This window comes from Gossypium hirsutum, chromosome A02, assembly GCF_007990345.1.
Source record: "Gossypium hirsutum isolate 1008001.06 chromosome A02, Gossypium_hirsutum_v2.1, whole genome shotgun sequence".
Lineage (NCBI taxonomy): Eukaryota > Viridiplantae > Streptophyta > Magnoliopsida > Malvales > Malvaceae > Gossypium > Gossypium hirsutum.
The window spans coordinates 80,457,178-80,469,200 of NC_053425.1; the positions used below are offsets into that span (position 1 = coordinate 80,457,178).

The window sequence follows — 12,023 nt, forward strand, 5'->3', positions numbered from 1 at the left end:
CTGACAATCGTAAATGTGTTTATTTATAGTAATGGATCCCGATCGTGACCGAGAAGTAGCTGATGATCTTGAGAGTGTAGCGCCTGCTCCCGCACAAGGGACAGTGCCGGCGGACTCTCAACCTAATGCTAGTAATCAGAATGATGAAGCTAGACAAGCATTCTATAGCGTGATGAATGATTGGTTTAACCAATACATTCGAACTAATATGGCTGTTCCACAACCTCCATTCCCGACAAATACTACCCCCGCACCTACAATACCACCGGTAATGGACCAAATAAGGTCAAATAAGCCCCCAGTTGACAGAATCCGAAAACATGGGGCTACTGAATTTAAGGCTATGGATAGCGATGATGCCGAGCAAGCTGAATTTTGGCTGGACAACACTATCCGGGTACTCGATGAGCTATCTTGTACACCCGATGAATGCCTAAAGTGTGCTATCTCCTTGCTACGTGATTCTGCCTACTATTGGTGGAGTACTCTGACTTCTATTGTGCCCCGAGAGCAAGTAACTTGGGAGTTTTTCCAAACTGAGTTTCGGAAAAAGTATATCAGTCAGAGATTTGTTGATCAAAAACGGAAGGAATTTCTTGAGCTTAAGCAAGGCTCCATGTCGGTTACTGATTACGAGCGAAAATTTGTTAGACTTAGCAAATACGCTCGGGAATGTGTTTCGTCCGAAGCTATTATGTGTAAACGCTTCGAGGATGGGCTGAATGAAGATATAAAGATGTTCGTTGGCGTTCTTGAAATACGAGAGTTCGTGGTACTTGTTGAACGAGCTTGTAAAGCCGAAGAGCTTAGAAAAGAAAAGCAAAGAGTTGATGAGGGAACTGGAGAGTTTCGTAAAAGATCCTCGGGAAGGTCTCTTCAACAGACATCAAAGAGATTTCGAGATGATACGGGCCAGTTTAGAGGCACTTCGGGCCTTTTTGGACGAGATCGTGATCGACCCCCTGTGGGTACACGAGGCACTTCGGTCGCCAGTGTTGGGAATGAACGTCGAGACAGGACGAAATGCCGATATTGCGGTAAATGGCATTCGGGGAGTTGTAGATTTCCTGACCGCTCCTGTTACAAATGCGGATCAGTTGACCACTTCATTAAAGATTGCCCGAGGTTGTCGGGACAGAATGCAAATCAGAGTGGGAGACCGGGTGCTACCACTGCTCGAGGTAGACCATCTGGAAATATGGGCAATGCTAGTGGTGGTCAGAGAGGATCTAGAGATGATATAACCAGATCCGAAGCCCGTGCGCCTGCTAGAGCTTATGCTATACGTGCCCGCGAGGATGCTTCTTCGCCTGATGTTATTACCGGTACATTCACCCTCTTTGATACTAATGTAATTGCTTTGATTGACCCCGGTTCTACTCATTCTTACATATGTGAAACCTTAGCATCCAGTAAGACTTTACCTATTGAGTCTACTGAGTTCGTAATTCGGGTGTCAAATCCCTTGGGTCGTTACGTGCTTGTCGACAAAGTGTGTAAGAAATGTCCCCTGGAAATTCGAGGTTCCTGTTTCCCGGCGAACTTGATGCTCTTGCCGTTTGATGAATTTGATGTTATCCTTGGTTTGGATTGGTTGACCGCGCATGATGCGATTGTGAATTGCAAGAGCAAGACTATTGATTTGAAATGCGCAAATAACGAAGTAGTCCGAATTGAGTCTGCGGACTTAGAGGGGATGCCAGCTGTAATATCAGCAATGTTGGCACAGAAATATGTAAGAAAAGGGTGCGAAGCATACCTTGCGTATGTACTTGGTGACAAAGAATTAGAAAAGAAACCCGAATCTGTGCCGGTGGCTTGTGAATACCCGGATGTTTTTCCGGAAGAATTACCGGGTTTACCACCTGTTCGGGAGGTAGAGTTTGGTATTGAGCTTGTACCTGGGACTACGCCGATTTCGATAGCTCCGTATCGTATGGCACCAACCGAGTTAAAGGAGTTGAAAGCTCAGTTGCAAGAACTGACGGATAGAGGTTTCGCTCGACCAAGTTTCTCACCTTGGGGTGCACCAGTATTGTTCGTGAAAAAGAAGGACGGAACCATGAGGTTGTGCATTGACTATCGTCAGCTGAATAAAGTGACGATAAAGAACAAATATCCGTTGCCGCGCATCGATGATTTGTTCGACCAACTGAAGGGAGCCTCAGTGTTCTCAAAAATAGATTTGAGATCGGGCTATTATCAGTTGCGAATCCAAGATTCAGATATTCCCAAAACTGCCTTCAGAACGAGATATGGTCACTACGAATTCTTAGTGATGCCGTTTGGGCTCACTAATGCCCCTGCAGTATTTATGGATTTGATGAATCGGATCTTCAGACCGTATTTGGATCGGGTCGTAGTGGTGTTCATTGATGACATTTTGGTCTATTCAAGAGACGAGACCGAACATGCTGAGCATCTGAGGCTAGTGCTGCAAATTTTGCGGGATAAGCAGTTATATGCTAAGTTCAGTAAGTGTGAGTTCTGGTTAAGAGAGGTTAGCTTCTTGGGTCATGTGGTATCCGCGTCGGGTATTCGAGTTGACCCGAATAAAATTTCAGCCATACTTGACTGGAAACCTCCGAGAAATGTTACTGAAGTTCGGAGCTTTTTGGGGCTCGCCGGTTATTACCGACGATTTGTCAAAGGTTTCTCGATGATAGCCACACCAATGACGAAGCTACTTCAAAAGGATGTTAAGTTCGAGTGGACGGAGAAATGTCAGAAAAGTTTCAACCAACTGAAAACTCATTTGACTGAAGCTCCAATTTTGGTGCAACCCGAATCGGGTAAAGAGTTTGTCATTTATAGTGACGCATCCCTACTTGGGTTGGGATGCAAGAAGGTCGAGACAATTGAAGCCTCACGAGAGAAATTATCCGACCCATGATCTCGAACTAGCTGCCATCGTGTTTGCTTTAAAAATATGGCGACATTATCTGTTTGGTGAGAAGTGCCATGTATTTTCGGATCACAAAAGTCTCAAATATTTGATGACTCAACGAGACTTGAATCTGCGACAAAGATGTTGGCTTGAGTTGTTGAAAGATTACGAGCTTGTCATTGATTATCACCCGGGAAAGGCTAACGTGGTTGCGGACGCCTTAAGCCGGAAGTCATTGTTTGCTTTACGAGCGATGAACGTGCATTTTTCTGTTCTACCAGACAGTGTGTTAGTAGCTGAATTAAAAGCTAAACCATTGTTGACTCACCAAATTCGTGAAGCTCAGAAAGTCGATGATGAATTGGTTGCAAAACGGGCTAAGTGTTTTCCGAACGAGGAATCGGAGTTTCAAATTGATGATGATGATTGTTTGAGGTTCAGAAATCGTTTGTGTGTTCCAAGGAATTCGGAACTCATTTCGATGATTCTGAACGAAGCCCATTGTAGCCGAATGTCAATTCACCCAGGGAGTACGAAAATGTACAATGATTTGAAACGTCAATTTTGGTGGCATGGTATGAAACGGGACATCTCTGACTTTGTTTCGAGATGTTTAATATGTCAACAAGTGAAAGCGGAACATCAAGTGCCTTCAGGATTACTCCAGCCGATCATGATACCCGAGTGGAAATGGGATCGAGTCACAATGGACTTTGTGTCCGGACTGCCCTTGTCAGCAAGTAAGAAGGATACGATATGGGTTATTGTTGATAGACTGACTAAGTCGGCTCATTTCATCCCCGTACTTACGGATTTTTCTTTGGAGAAACTAGCTGAATTGTACGTTTATCAAATTGTGAGATTACACGGGGTACCTGTTTCTATCGTGTCGGATAGAGATCCGAGATTCACCTCACGATTTTGGAAGAAATTGCAAGAAGCTCTGGGTACCAAGCTGCATTTTAGCACTGCTTTTCACCCCCAAACCGATGGTCAATTCGAGAGGATAATTCAGATACTTGAGGATATGTTGAGATGTTGCATCCTCGAGTTCAGTAGTTCATGGGAACGGTATTTACCTTTGATTGAATTCGCTTACAACAATAGTTTTCAATCAAGTATTAAGATGGCACCTTACGAGGCTTTGTACGGTCGTAAATGCCGTACACCATTGTTTTGGACCGAGCTCGGTGAAAGCAAAATTTTCGGAGTTGATTTGATTAGAGATGCTGAACAGAAAGTAAAGGTAATCCGTGAAAGTCTGAAGGTAGCCATGGATCGTCAGAAATCGTACGCAGATTTGAAACGAAAAGACATCGAGTATCAGGTGGAAGACAAAGTGTTCCTTAAGGTTTCACCTTGGAAAAAGATACTCAGGTTCGGCCGTAAGGGCAAGTTGAGCCCAAGATTCATTGGGCCGTACAAAATCTCCGAACGAGTTGGTCCGGTTGCGTATAGATTGATTTTGCCCCCGGAGCTTGAAAAGATTCATGACGTCTTTCATGTTTCGATGCTTCGACGCTATCGATCTGATCCATCGCATATAATTAGCCCATCAGAGGTTGAAATTCAAGTCGACATGAGCTATGAAGAAGAACTGATGCGTATCCTAGCTCGTGAAGTGAAGGAGTTGCGAAACAAAAGAGTTCCGCTAGTAAAGGTGTTATGGCTCAAACACGGGATCGAGGAAGCAACTTGGGAGACCGAGAGCTCGATGAAAGAACGATACCCAAACCTATTTACCGGTAAGATTTTCGGGGACGAAAATTTCTTAAGTGGGGGAGAGTTGTGACAGCCCAAAGTTGACCCTAGTCGGGAAGTGGTTTCGGGACCGCTAAACCGAGTCACCGAAATGTTTGAATGTGATACTTATTGTGTAGAATATGTAATTATGAATGTGTGAAAATTTCAAGCTTCAATTTGGTTGATTTCATGTGAATTTAGTCAATAGGACTTATGTGAGAAAATTCTAAAATGTGATAGGTCAATGTGTGAGGACCTATTAGTGCATGTGGACAAAGGGGGGGACTTGCATGTCAAATTCCCCCCTAATGAGTAGTGGCCGGCCATGACAAGGAAGGATGGGCAAAACATGTCATGAAACATGTTTTGTTAGTGGAAGAATAAAATAAGGAGTATGGGTAATAAAGAAATGGAAAACAAAAGAAAAAAAATGTGTGTGTAGTGTTTGTCCCCCCCATTGCCGTGAGCTAAAGAAGAGAAAGGGGGGAATTTTGTTCATCCTTTTCTCATCTTCATGCTTGCCAAAAACTAGAAAGAAAAACAAAGAAAAATTTTCTCATCCTTTGGTTCATCCTTGGCCAAAAATTTTAAGGAGGAAAGAAGAAGAAAGGTGAAGAGATTCGGCCATGCATGTAGCTAGGCTAAGGTATGTTTGATGATGTTCCATGAGAGGCATGCATGTTTTAGTTGTTAGCTTGAGTTCTACCTAACCCATGGTCTAAATCTTGCTATGTGATGGAAATGGCACTTGACCATGGATGAATCATTCTTGGTTGATGTTTGATGTTGTGGTGATGAGGCATGAGGATGAGTTAAGATTCGGCCTAGGTGGAGGTTGTGTTAATGCCATTGCATGCAAAATATGAAGCTTGTTAATGATGCATGTGATGATGGCTTGATGATTCTTGAACCTCCTTTTTAGCATTTTTTTTGTGTGAGCACATATGTGCATTGGTTGCTAAATGGAGAAGAATCGGCTAGCAAGATGTGTGCTAAGGCCGAATGTAACTTTGCATGTTAATGAGCAAGGCATGTGTTAAATTGATGAAAAGGGGGAGGATGCTTTACTAGTGTGTATATGTGTGTATTAAGTGTTGAAATCGACCCCAAAAATGGACATGCATATTCGGCCAAGGGCAAAGAAATTAGCTAATATGTTGTGTTGATGCATGATTTTTGCATGTATGAGACTTTAATGTCTAATGTATAAATATGGGCTAAGTGCCTTGTGTTCATCTTTTGATGCCTAAATGATGAAATCAATTTATTTGTTTGATTAAGCTCAAGAGCAAAGGGGAAATAAAACCGATAAAGGGAAGGAAAAAGTGGTTGAATAGCTAGCGGAATCGTTCGACAACACCCGAGGTAAGTTCTTGAGTAAGAGAGCTTAAATTTCGATGTGATTAAATCATGCTCTATGTGTGGCTATTGAGCCGAATGTGCAAGGACAATATGTGCCTTGTGTTTGAGTTTCGTAAACGAAAATGAAATATGAATGTACCATGAATTATTGTTAGATGTGTATGATTAATTGAATGCTGTCCGGGCTAAGTCCCGAAGGCTTTGTGCTAAGCGAATATATCCGGACTAAGATCCGAAGGCCTTTGTGCGAGATACTAAATCCGGGTTAAGTCCCGAGGGCATTCGTGCGAGTTATTAAAGCCGGGTTAAGTCCCGAAGGCATTCGTGCGAGTTGTTAAATCCGGGTTACGTCCCGAAGGCATGGTGTGAGTTACTAAAACCGGGCTATGTCCCCGAAGGCATTTGAACGAGGAGCTATATCCGGTTAAATCCCGAAGGTACGTGAATTGGTAACGAATGAGCTTGCTGTAAAATTCCAGCGAATACTCGAAAAACATCCCAATATGGGGATATGTTACGTATGTGTTGAATTAAATCGAGCCCTTACAAATAAATGTTCGCTCAGTTGATAAACGAGCTATCGGCCTTCGGCTAAGTTAGTCTATTGTGTATGTGCATAAGGGTTGTTAATGTTGTGAAGCAAGTTTAATATCGATAAATTGCGTATTATGAAATATTCCGTTTAGCTAAATGTGTGATATTCTTTGTTTATGCTGGAATTCCTTGCTCAAACTTACTAAGCATAAATTGCTTACTCGTTACATTGCTCCTCTGTTTTATAGATTTTTGGTTCTCCAGCTATCGGACTCGGGATCTTGAAGTCGAAGTCGCCCACACTATCAAAGGCTCTTTTGGGTACTATTTTGGTTGAATTTTGTTATGGCATGTATAGGACTACCCATTGTTGTCTTTCGAGTACTTTATGAAATGTATAAGTGTACAGCCATGCGAAAATGGCTTGTAGAAGTGGAGTATGCCATTAGACCATTCGTATTTATGAATGTATAGATGGTTTCATGATGTAACTATGTTGGAATGGAAGTGTTGAGCAAATGATCAGCCACTAGAATGGCTAAGTATGATCATATGTGGGCTTATGTATGACAAGGCCCTAGTTGGTCCATGAAACCCCAAATTAGGTAAGGTTCACTTTGAAAACAGAAGCTGATAGCAGCAGTGGTGTGGATTGGAAAAATCACAAGAATTCGTAGGAGTGGAATTAAATAGTGAATAAATTATGTAATCGAACCTTGATGAATCTACTTTCATATGGAAGTAACGAAACAATTATAGGAACAGTACAGAAAGAGATATTCGGGTTCTTGTGGAACAGGGCCAGAACAGTTTCTGGATTCACTGTTCCGCCTTTGGAAATTCACTATAAATTTACCAGAGATAATTAGGGGTCATACCATATATGTATGGATTCCTCTCTGAGTCTAGTTTCCATGTAAACAAACGGCATCAGTATTGAAGCTCTGTGCAGAGAGATATCCCAGTCGTAATGGGAAAAGGTCAGTGTAGTCGACCCCTGTAACATGGGAGACTTTGACTAATAAACTGTACTAATTGGCCCGACCAAAAATTCTAGAAAAAAATCCATAGGTGGGGACATGAGTCTAGTTTCAGGGAAAAATCACAAAACTGATTTTTGAGTTGTGAAACTCAAGATATGATTTTTGAAGTGACTAGTACTCAGACTGGGCAGTGTCTGGAAAAATTTTTCAAAGTTTGTTAACATCTCGTGTCCGACTCCGGTGTCGGTCTCGGGTTCGGGGTGTTACAAAGACCATGGCATCGATATGTGATTCTGATATGTGTTTACGAGTAAGACCCTGTCTGGAATAGTGGCATCAATATGTGACTACATGTAAGACGACGTCTAGGACGTTGGCATTTTACGACTATTGAGATTATTCGAGTGTCCTATCAAATTCCGAATGGTTCATCGGGCAAAGATAAATTGTGTTTGAAAGTGAGATACAAGCTAAAAGAGCCAGGTATGTGACAAACCATAATTTATACATATTTTTATCACATGCTTAGCATAATTTTGGATGAATTATCCTTAGAATTGGTGAATTTGATGCTCCTAATCCTTTAATTTCATGTTTTATACTTAGGAGAGCATAGGATAGTAAAAAGAGCGAAAAACGAGCCGAAAACGGAAAAAATGGGTCAACATGGAAATCAACACGGCCTGGACTTCCTCACACGGGTAGTTCACATGCTCGTGTCCATTCAACAGACTCAAACACGGTTTGAAGCAATCACACATGGGCGTGTCCCTGTCGAGCCTAAGTCTAGTCCTATTCGGAAAAGGCCACTCTTAAGGGTTTAGAAGCATTCTAAAGCCTATATAAACACCCCAGGAGGTACCAAAAAGACACACATGGAGCAGGAGGCAAGGAATTACTTGAAAAAAGCTGATTGATCCATCTCAGAAGCCGGATTCACCTTCAAGACTGAAGATCTCCCTTCAATTCCCTTCAAGAGTTCTTGGGTTTTCTTTATGTTTTGTTATCATTATTCTTTTGAGATGTTTTCTTTCATAAATATGAACTAAACCCTCTAAATACCTAAGGGGAATGAAACCTAAGACGGATCTTGTTTTTATTATCTGAATTATATGATAAATATTTGACTTGTTCTTAATTATGAGTTCTTAATTTTAGCTTTAATATTCCAGGATATTAATTCAAGTATTGATGTGCTTATTCAGAGTAGCAAAAGTCCCTGTCTAAGAGTAGATCTAACATAATTAAGCGAAGTTGATTGCACGCCTAGAGATAGGCTGACATAATTTTGCCAGATTATGGTGAAACCTAATAAGGGAATCCATAGATCGAATTAATGCAACATTAGGGGTTTTAATTAGAAAGAGATTTCAATTAATCAACCTAGGGTTAGATGTTGTTAGTCTCGAGAGAGATAATAATATAACTTAGGGATTTCTACGGATCAAGTCAAGTGAATAAATTGTCTGATTCAGAGTCAATAACAAGTGAAGTCTAGGTGGATTTTTCCCTTGGGTGTTGTCCAAATCATTCAGTTTTCCCAAAAGTTATTTCCCCAATTTACTTTCTGTGCATTTTAGTTTAGTAATTAGTTTAGAGAAAACAAACCCCTTTATTTTTAGGCTAGATAATAAAATGAAATTTAGTACTAGTACTTTTAGTTCCTTTGGGTTCGACATCCCGGTCTTCCATAAGCTATACTACTGTTCGATAAGGTGTGCTTGCCTTTGTCGTGATAATAGTTAGTTTTCAAGAATGGACATTCATAAATTATAAAACTTATCATGATTCACATCACATCAAGTTTTTGGCACTGTTGCCGAGGAACTAAGGTATTAGGAACACTTAATTTTTATTACTTTAGCCATTTATTTTATTGCAATTTAAATTTTATTTTGATTTTTGTTACTAAATTTTCTTCTTCCCTCTGGCAGGTTTTTATACTTTATAACTAGAAGAAACCAGTCAGGACCATTACTTTTTGATAGTGTGATTGAAGGCACAGCTCACAAATATCAAAGAGAAATAAGGTGAAGCCTAAGATACACAGAGGAAGAGCAAGAGGATGGTATTTCCACCACAACTGAGGAGATGGCTGAAAATTAGGAAAACCCGCTACCTCCTGCAATTGCTGGTGATCCAGTAAATCAGAATCCTACTCCACGCACTATGTATGATTATGCTAAACCTACTTTAACAGGAACTGAGTCATGTATAGTTAGGCCTATTGTTGCTGCAAATAATTTTGAACTGAAACCTAACACAATTCAAATGATCCAACAGTTTGTTCAGTTTGATGGTTTGCAGGACGATGACCCAAACGCTCATTTGGTGAATTTCTTAGAGTTTTGCGACACTTTTAAGATCAATGGCATTTCTGATGATGCCATTTGCCTTCGGTTGTTTCCTTTTTCGTTGAGGAACAAAGCTAAACAATGGTTGAGCTCATTACCACAAGGGTCAATCACTACTTGGGAACAAATGACCAAAAAATTTTTACTTAAATATTTCCCGCCGACTAAAATAGCTAAGTTGGGGAATGTCATCTCTTCTTTTGTGCAGATGGATCTCAAAACACTCTATGATGCATGGGAGAGATACAAGGATCTTTTGAGAAGGTGCCCTCACCATGGATTACCACTCTGACTACAGGTCAAAACTTTTCACAATGGCCTAAATCCTTCGACTAGACAGATGATTGATGCAGCTGCTGGTGGGACTATCAATAACAAAACACCTGAAGTGGCTTACAAATTTATTGAAGAGATGTCACTGAATAACTATCAGTGGAAAGTCATGAGAACAAAGCTGACAAAAGCAACTAGTGTTTTCAACCTCGATGCGGTTACTATGCTATCCAACTAGGTAGAACTTTTAAATAAAAAGATTGACGGTTTATGTGGTTCTACTCAGGTACATTCCGTGGTGAGGTGCGATTCTAATGGAGGAGGAGCGCACACAGAATATCAACCTTTCAATACTAGCACCGAGGAGGAACAAGTCCAATATATGGGTAACAATAATTCTAGAACTCAAAATAACCCATATAGTAACACATATAATGCAGGTTGGAGGAACCATCCCAACTTCTTGTGGGGTGGTCAAGGGAATCAAAGGCCACAACATCCTCCGGGTTTTCAACAACCACCTTGCCAACAGGAAAAGAAGCTAAACCTTGAGGAGATGCTAACATATTTTATCTCGGTGTCAGAAATTCGCTTTCAGAACACCGAAACAGTACTTAAGAATCAACAAGCATCGATCCAAGGGCTCGAAACTCAGATAGGCCAAACTAATTTCTGAACGACCACAAGGTAGCTTGCCAAGTAATACTGAATCGAACCCAAGGGAACAACTCAACGTAATTACCATTCAAGGCGAGGAAGGGTTAGTTTAACCTGAACCAGATGCAAGGCAAGGAATGGTGGTAAGTAAAGGTAAAGGTGAGGTAGTCCACAGTGAGCAAAAACTGGTCAGTAAAGAGTACAAACAACGAGTGCCATACCCCAATGCGACAAGGAAAGACCGCACAGATGAACAATTCGGTAAATTCCTTAAACTATTAAAGAAATTGAATATTAACTTGCCATTTATTGAAGCCCTTTCGCAAATGCCAAACGCAGTTAAATTTTTAAAGGAGCTTTTAGCAAATAAGCGGAAGTTGGATGAGGCGTCGCATGTGCAGATGAATGCAGTTTGCTCAACCATTCTGCAGAGTAAGCTAGCCAACAAATTGAAAGATCCAGGGAGTTTTATGATTCCTTGTTTAATTGGTAGCTTAGATGTTAGTAATACTTTGACTGATTTAGGGGCTAGTATTAATGTCATGCCCTACAAAATGTTTAAACAACTAAGTCTTGGGAAACCCAAACAAACTAGGATGAGCATTTAGTTAGCCAATAAAACAATTAGATTTCCTAGGGGAATTATTGAAGACGTACTCATTAAAATTGACAAATTTATATTCCCAATCGATTTTTCTGTTCTAGACATAGAAGAGGATAGTGACGTGCCTTTAATTTTAGGAAGGCCCTTTTTAGCAACTGCTAGAACTATTATTGATGTTGGTACAGGTGAACTCACACTTCGTGTGGGTGATGAAACAATCACTCTTCAAGCTCGAAATTCTACTAATACTGACCATGTGGTACAACCTTCTTTGCAGGAAATATGTTCGAAAAGAATATATGAGTCTTGTTCAAATAACAACAAAGAACCCATCTATAAAGAACGAAGGCTACAAATCGAGAAACTAGATGAATGGCAGACACAGAAACCGAGAGCACATGATAGACCAAAACCACGTCATGACGAGCTCAATGTTTCACCAAATCAACTTAAGTTCGGAGACAAAGTACTAGTAGATACAGAAGACCCTCCTATTGCCACTTCTGAACCTAATGGAGCAATCCCTCTTACGGTACTTAGCATTTTTTCATACGGTACAATCGAGGTAATTCATCCCAAATTCGGCACTTTTAAGGTAAATAGTACTCGTCCAAAACCTTATTTTG

At 40.8% G+C, this 12,023-nt stretch overlaps 1 non-coding gene across 1 annotated transcript; it reads right to left on the reverse strand.

Annotated features, from left to right (window-relative positions):
- Positions 1 to 10,038: 10,038 nt before the first annotated feature.
- On the reverse strand, positions 10,039 to 10,145 carry LOC121217401 (small nucleolar RNA R71). The gene has a single exon (XR_005913507.1). It is a non-coding gene; the product is annotated as a small nucleolar RNA R71 (small nucleolar RNA).
- Positions 10,146 to 12,023: the final 1,878 nt, after the last annotated feature.